This window comes from Diabrotica undecimpunctata, chromosome 10 (genome assembly GCF_040954645.1).
Source record: "Diabrotica undecimpunctata isolate CICGRU chromosome 10, icDiaUnde3, whole genome shotgun sequence".
NCBI classification, from domain to species: Eukaryota; Metazoa; Arthropoda; class Insecta; order Coleoptera; family Chrysomelidae; genus Diabrotica; species Diabrotica undecimpunctata.
Window position 1 is genome coordinate 55,372,559 of NC_092812.1, and position 7,408 is coordinate 55,379,966.

The window sequence follows — 7,408 nt, forward strand, 5'->3', positions numbered from 1 at the left end:
GAATTTTTTTTTATTTTGTGTATCTGATCAGAAATTATATCTCTGATTTTTTCAGATTTTCCCGTATGGTGCGCCATCTTCAAAAATCCGAAAAACTGTTTTTTAGTGAATTTGATATATTTTGAAGTCTGTAAAATGGAGAAAATCCCCTTAAACCCTAAAAATCTGAAAAAAAAATTAAAGAGGTGTTTCGCTCAATTTTTAAATGTCTTGACGGCCTCATTGAATTTAGAATATATATAACCTATAGAAAGCCTCGATTTAATCCATTTTGAAGTCTATAAAATAGTGAAAATCTCCCAAAATTATTTTAAGATGGCGTACCGTACAAAAAAATCTGAAAAGAATCAGATATATAGTTTTTGATCAAAGTTATACGCTTTATTTTTCGAAAAAAGTACATTTTTAGGTTATGAACACTTAACTTATGGGCCTATAAAAAAATTACCAAGTTTTTTGAAACTTCAACTATGCGTGTCAATTTTTTGAAATTTTTAGATTGATTTCATCCCACCTAAAAGAAATAAAAACGAAAAATGGACGTTTTTGAGGGTATGGGTGGGGAGAGGGGGGTAGCGGGCAAAAATTCCACTTAGCCTTATTTTTTAATCACATAGAACGTAAAATAATGAAAAAAATTGAATTATGGGAGGGAGATCATGTTGCCGTTTTGTCAACGTACCCTTTGAAATTATGAATTCAGTTTATGTAATAATAAATCGCTTCGCTTTTAAACACTTGGACCTTTTAATGTTTCAAATGATGCTTTTTAAATTCCTTAATATTTATAAAGAATGCCCTGGTGAATTTTTGAAAATATAATAGTCACTTTTATGGATTTAAAACAAACGACTGATAAAATATGTAAAGTAGATACTGAAATAATACTATTACATATTCGAAACAAATATTTTTAAATGCCCATTTTATGTACCTACTATGTAAACATTAAACAACATGTAATCGGTGAAGGATTACCTTTGGATATAGGGAACTTCGTTAAAACTACAAGCATGATATTTCATATAAAATTATTGACTAACTTTGCTTATCATTAGACTTCGGCAAATATGCATATTGCATATTTTGCATATTGTGCATATTTTATGCAAATATTTCATATTTTGGCATATTTGTATAAAAGTTTGCATAAAGTGCATAAAAGTTCAGATTTTTATACTGTATTTGAAAATTTTTAAACATACCAATTTATTTCAATTCTTGTATAAAATTTTGTAGTCATTTTAATCAAGAAATGATCCAAGTACGTAATCTCTACAGGTACAAAACATTTACAATTTCAAAGAAGATCAATTTAAGTAGCCCTCAACATTCTTAGAAAGTCTCGGTCACTGAGGCATTCAGTTATTGGATAATCGCTAAGGGTTCGCTCATTTGCATTTTATGATCTAATTACCAAATCTATCTACAATTTATTGTATCTTAACAGCAGGTAAACGGCTAATAGTTTTGTTCCTAATTTAGGGATTTTCCAAAATCTCCCAGTTTATTGAATTAGGTACCTAAACATTTCTAATTTGATGCTCAGATTTGTAAATCATTTTTGTTTTGATATTCAAAGCGTAAACACTCGTTGTGCGTAACAAAAAGGAAGATTGTGATTTTATAATGCCTAAAACAACCAGTGCTTCAACTTGGATTAAACCTTATAAAGAGCTGTCTATGGATATGGGAAAAATCTACTGTTCAGTCTGTGGCAAAATTGTAAGTATCTAATATTTTCTATTAAATATCTAATATTTCATACATACAGGGTGTTTCCAAATGACACTTACAACGTTTGACTGTAGATACTTCTCGAAAAATTGAACAAAACGATATAGTTAATGAGGGGTCAAACTTATTTACTTTTCGAGATACAGGGTGTTAAAATTAAAAAAAATTAAATTCTTTTAGTTAATAACAACAATAACTTTAAAACCAATAAACGTATTTACTTGAAATTTAGTACTCGTAGGTTGTTTTTAAATGAAAAATAGCTTCCTTTAGTGAGAAAAAATTGTCCATGGTACAATACAATGGTGTGTATTTAGAAAAATTTTTCACCTTTACTTTTTTTTTATGAAATCAGCTATTCTAAAACACAATTATTTTTATTGTAATTGAATTAACAAAAAAAAAACTTTTGTTGAATTTTAAAATAAGTTATATGATGTATCTACTAATGGTTAGTAACAAAAACTAATTTGTGGATTAATACTGCATTTAAAACACTTAGCGAGTGTTTTTTTTTCCAAACCAGTTATTTGATTAACCAAAAACACCTTGTATATTTTTATATTTTAAAGGTTGGGTTAAAATAAAGGTTTTTATTTTTATTTATAGATAGCATGTGAGAAGAAATTTCAGATAGACCAACATGTGAGAACTGCTTCACACATTGCAAAAAAAGGAAAAATAGGAGGAAAACATCAAACTTCAATGGCTAAATGTTTCCAATCTACTTCAAAAAAATTAGATGAGCAAGAAACTTTTAATAAAGACTTGTGTCGCGCATTAGTGTCTGCAAACATACCGCTTTCAAAATTAGCAAATGTAAATTTTAGTTCGTTTCTAAAAAAATATTGCAAACTTAATGTTCCAAGTGATCGGTCTCTAAGAAGAAATAATGTGAACGGGCTATACTCGTCGGTGTTAATTAATATTAAGGAAGAAATTGCAGATAATTATTTTTACATATCTGTAGACGAAACCACTGATTCCCCAGGAAAGTATATTGCTCATTTATTGATTGGTGTTCTTAAAGAAGATACCTTACCAAAATCTCATCTTATTTCATGCCAGCAACTTGAGAAAACAAATGCTTTAACAATATCGCGTTTTTTTACAAGAAACATTAGCAACTTTTTTTCTTCCGACAACTATTCCTTCTAATAAATTACTGCTTATTTTATCGGATGCTGCTCCTTATATGGTGAAAGCAGGACAAAATTTAAAAATATTTTTCCCAGATTTAATACATGTTACTTGTGTAGCGCATGGATTAAACAGAGTTGCAGAGGAAATACGAAAAAAGTTTCCTCTTGTAAATACCATGATATCCAGTGTCAAAAAAGTATTTCTTAAATCTCCTATAAGAATTCAACTTTATAAAGAAATGCTACCTAACATTCCTCTTCCACCACAACCTATTTTAACGCGATGGGGAACATGGTTAGAAGCAGCTAATTTTTATGCAGATCATTTTGTTAAAATAAAGAACATAATTGATACGTTAACAGATGAAAGTTCCCAATCTCTTTTGGATTCTAAACAAACTTTTCAGAGTAACTTGCTTCAACAAGAACTTTCATTTATAAAATCAAATTTTAGTTTTGTTCAAAAAACAATTACTCAGAATCACCAAAACTGTCATTGTTCGAAAGTACAGCATTAATAAAAGAATTTGCGTCATGTTGTCGGAACGTTAGAGGTAATATTGGAAAAGATATTTTAAAAAAATTTGAAGCTACTATGGAAAAAAATAAAGGTTACCATATTCTTTCTGAAGTAGTCAGTGTTCTAGCTGGAAATATTTCGGAAACAATTAATTTAGAACAAAATGTTTTGGTTAGTTTGAAAAATGCTCCCGTTATATCAGTTGATGTTGAACGAAGTTTTTCCATATATAAATATATGTACTCAGACAGAAGCCACAAGTTTTTGTTAGAAAATTTTGAACACCACTTGGTCATTTATTGTTACCATAATTCTAAATAAGTTTATTCATACTTAAAAATGATGTAGTTACTTAAAATAAATGTAAATCTTAATGAATAGTAGGAAATATTTAGTTATGTACACTTTTTTTTTTAAATAAAATTGTTACTATTTTACGATTTTTTTATTTATTTGTATGCATATTTTGTAAAATATTTGCATATTTTCGGATAAACACGTGCATATTTATGCGCATATTTTCTACATTTTTATTTGCATATTTGCCGAAGTATTTTCAAGCCGCTGGGATAGGTCATAGGAGTTAGTTTCCTTAGCTACCTTATGTTCCGGATTTCAATTAAATAAATTTCTATGTTTGAGGATTCCATTGTTTACTTTAAAACAGCAGTTGCAAGGTCGGACCTCACCATTTATTTTTTTAAGAAAATCGGTTGCCAATTGACTAAAACATTGAATAATTTCCATTCTTAGTCACCCATATGATATACTCGTAGATAACCCAATATTGACCCTACAGGGCGCGACATGTGTCTAACGGAGTAGTGATTCATTTTTATTACAATTTAGTCACCAGTCATTAAACAAATTTATTTTATAGCACTGTAGGACAGGTAGATGTACTCGTACATAAGGTCCCCAACTTCCGGAAAGAAATTCGTAGAATTTTACCTGCTTCGCTTAATGTATATCTAGAATCAGCTGACGCGACGTTTCAAATGTACAGAAGATTTGTTAAATTATCATAATTAGGTGGTCTAGGCACGTAATTATATAAATATAAACAAAATAATTCCATTGGAATCCGCCGACCACAGTCCATCCGATGAGAGGATATAAATAGGCCTGCACTTGTTTATAACGATAATTCATTAATTAATAGTTCAGTTAATTGTATTAAGAGCGTGTATTTATATTTCGGCAAATAACTAGTTTGTATTATATTTTGAAAATAAAGTTTTTAAAAACAAAGTGTCTACAAAAATAAACTTAATTGGCGCAGTCAGTAGGATTCCTGAAGGTTGAAGCAGTTTCCTGAAGGCGAATTATTAGAAAATTCCCAAGAAAAGCAAAAATCAACCGTTGGTTTCCACCATTTGTCTGGAGAATCTACGTACCAGCATAACAAAGTAAGTTACTGAGAAATTTTATATTCCTGTCTTACTTTCCTTTTACTGGTTATTCTTTTTATTGAGTATAGAATTTTTAATTTAACTAAGTTTTTGCCGAACAAGAATATTTTCTTTCTTATATATACTCTTGTTAGAGATTTCTAATTTTGAAATTCTTTTTCTACAGAGTAGATTATTTTAAAATATATTTGTATTTGAAAGTTTAATAAAAAAGAAAATTTTTATATATATTATAGAGAATATTTTTTAATGCAAACTGATATTGAGGATCTAGTTGTAAATCTAAACAAAATGGCACTTAATCAAACACCTACTATTCAAGCAGCAAAAGCTCTTGCAGACTTTTTACCTACATTTAATGGCGATTCTCTGAAACTGGAAAGTTTCGTACAAAGATGCGACAAATACTATCTTACGTACGGACAAACCACAGATAATACCTTAAATGATTTTACTTTCAATGTTATTTGTTCAAAGTTACAGGATAATGTTTTAAATTTTATTATGTGCCGACCAGATTTAAATACCTGGCCTCTAGTCAGAGAAACGTTAAAAAATAATTTTGGCGATAGAATTGATAGACAAACGCTCACTAAAGAATTTTTACAATTAACGAAAAGTAGAAACGAAAACATTCTTGATTTTGTTGCAAAAATTTCTCAACTTAAATCAAGAATAGAAGTTAAGATTAATTCAGAAACAGAATTAAATGCGGATAGAAAATTAATATTAATGGATCAAACTGAAAGCAATTCTATCGACATTTTATTAGCAAATGTAGACGAAAAAACAAGAACAATATTAGAAATTAGAGAACCTAGAACATTTATTCAAGCTTCAGATATTATATCTAGACAATTTTACAATGATCAAAGAATTCAATCTTTAAATCCTTTTAATAAATTTAATAAAAGTAAACCCAATTTTCAAAATCATAAATATATGCAAAATTCGAACCAAAATTTCAATTCTAATCATAATTCTAACTTTAAAAATTTCCAAAATAGTACAAATAAACATTTTCAACAAAATCGACCTAATTTTTCAAATTTTAATCATCAATATACAAATATGCATTCTTATTCACATAATCCTAATTTTAACCAACCCAGTCATTCGAGGCAAACATTTCCTAGCCAACCTATAAATATTCAATCAAAACCAATTCATAAAAAGTATTTTACTAATGAACAAGTATTCGGTAAACCCAAACATGTTTTCGATCCAAAAAATGCCCCAAAAAATACATATCAGCCAGAACCAATGTCCACCACATCGAGAATGCCGTCCGTTAAACAAAAATTCCAATTTCAACAAAGGGCTCCTCCTAATTTTCAAGTAGAAGAACTTTATAATCTATCAGAAGATGAAATTGAAAATAATCCATGTTCATGTTCCTGTTCTCAAAATTATCATTCCTATTCTCCAAATTCGAAAAATTACAAATACGAATCTCAAGATCAAAATCAGTCAAATTTTCCCGAGCGTATTCAGCAAAGTCCAAACGATTAGCAAAACAAATCGATTTAAATAATATAGTCCCTAATTCACTGCCATACATTCAAATAAATTTTCCAACTCCAATAAAATTATTAATAGACACAGGATGTCACCCATCTCTTCTAAGACCTTATGTTGCAGAAAAATATTTCCCTGATAAAATTACCCGTCATACTACTCCTATAATTACTTGTGCAGGATCAAGAGAAGCACAATTTAAAGCCAAAATTCCCCTTCTAAAAGAATATAAATTATTAGATTGCTTAGATTTTGTACTATTTGATTTTCATAATTATTTTGATGGAATTATCGGAATAAGAGATTTACGAAAATTACACTTAAATTTAGATATAAACAGTGGAATTCTTTTTAACAAAACCGCAATGATACCGCTGAACTATAGGAAAAATTTTAATATTCAAAAAATAGAAATTCCCGCTTTATCTACGATAATAAAAGAAATTTATACCTCATTGCCTAGTGGTGATTTTTATTTACAGGAAATAGAAAACCAAAATAAAACAATAAAAATTCCATCTAGCCTAATAAACATAAACAACGGAAAGACCAAAATTGAATTTATCAATAAATCTTTCCACACTGAATTAATCAGTATAGATGATAATTTTTTAAATAACTTTGTGGAAAATATTGAAACAAACAAATACAATTACTTTTCCATGGAGGAAGTTATGAATATTTCCACAAGTAGTAATGATTTTAATGTAGAAGAAATAAATGATAATATTGAAGAAAATTTTAGAACAAAACACTTAAACGAAGAGGAAAAGAAAGCACTTCGGTTATTAGTTAGAGAATATCGAGACATATTTCATCATCCTAGTAATAAATTAACATTTACAAATGAAGTAAAACATAAAATTAAAACTAGTGATGAAATTCCTGTATACTCTAAGACTTATAGATATCCCTTCGTACATAAAGAAGAAATAAGAAGACAAATAAGTAAAATGTTAGAAGATGGAATAATACGACCATCTCAAAGTCCGTGGAGTTCCCCAATTTGGATTGTTCCAAAAAAGCTAGATGCTTCTGGAAAACAAAAATGGAGAATTGTAGTAGACTACAGAAAACTG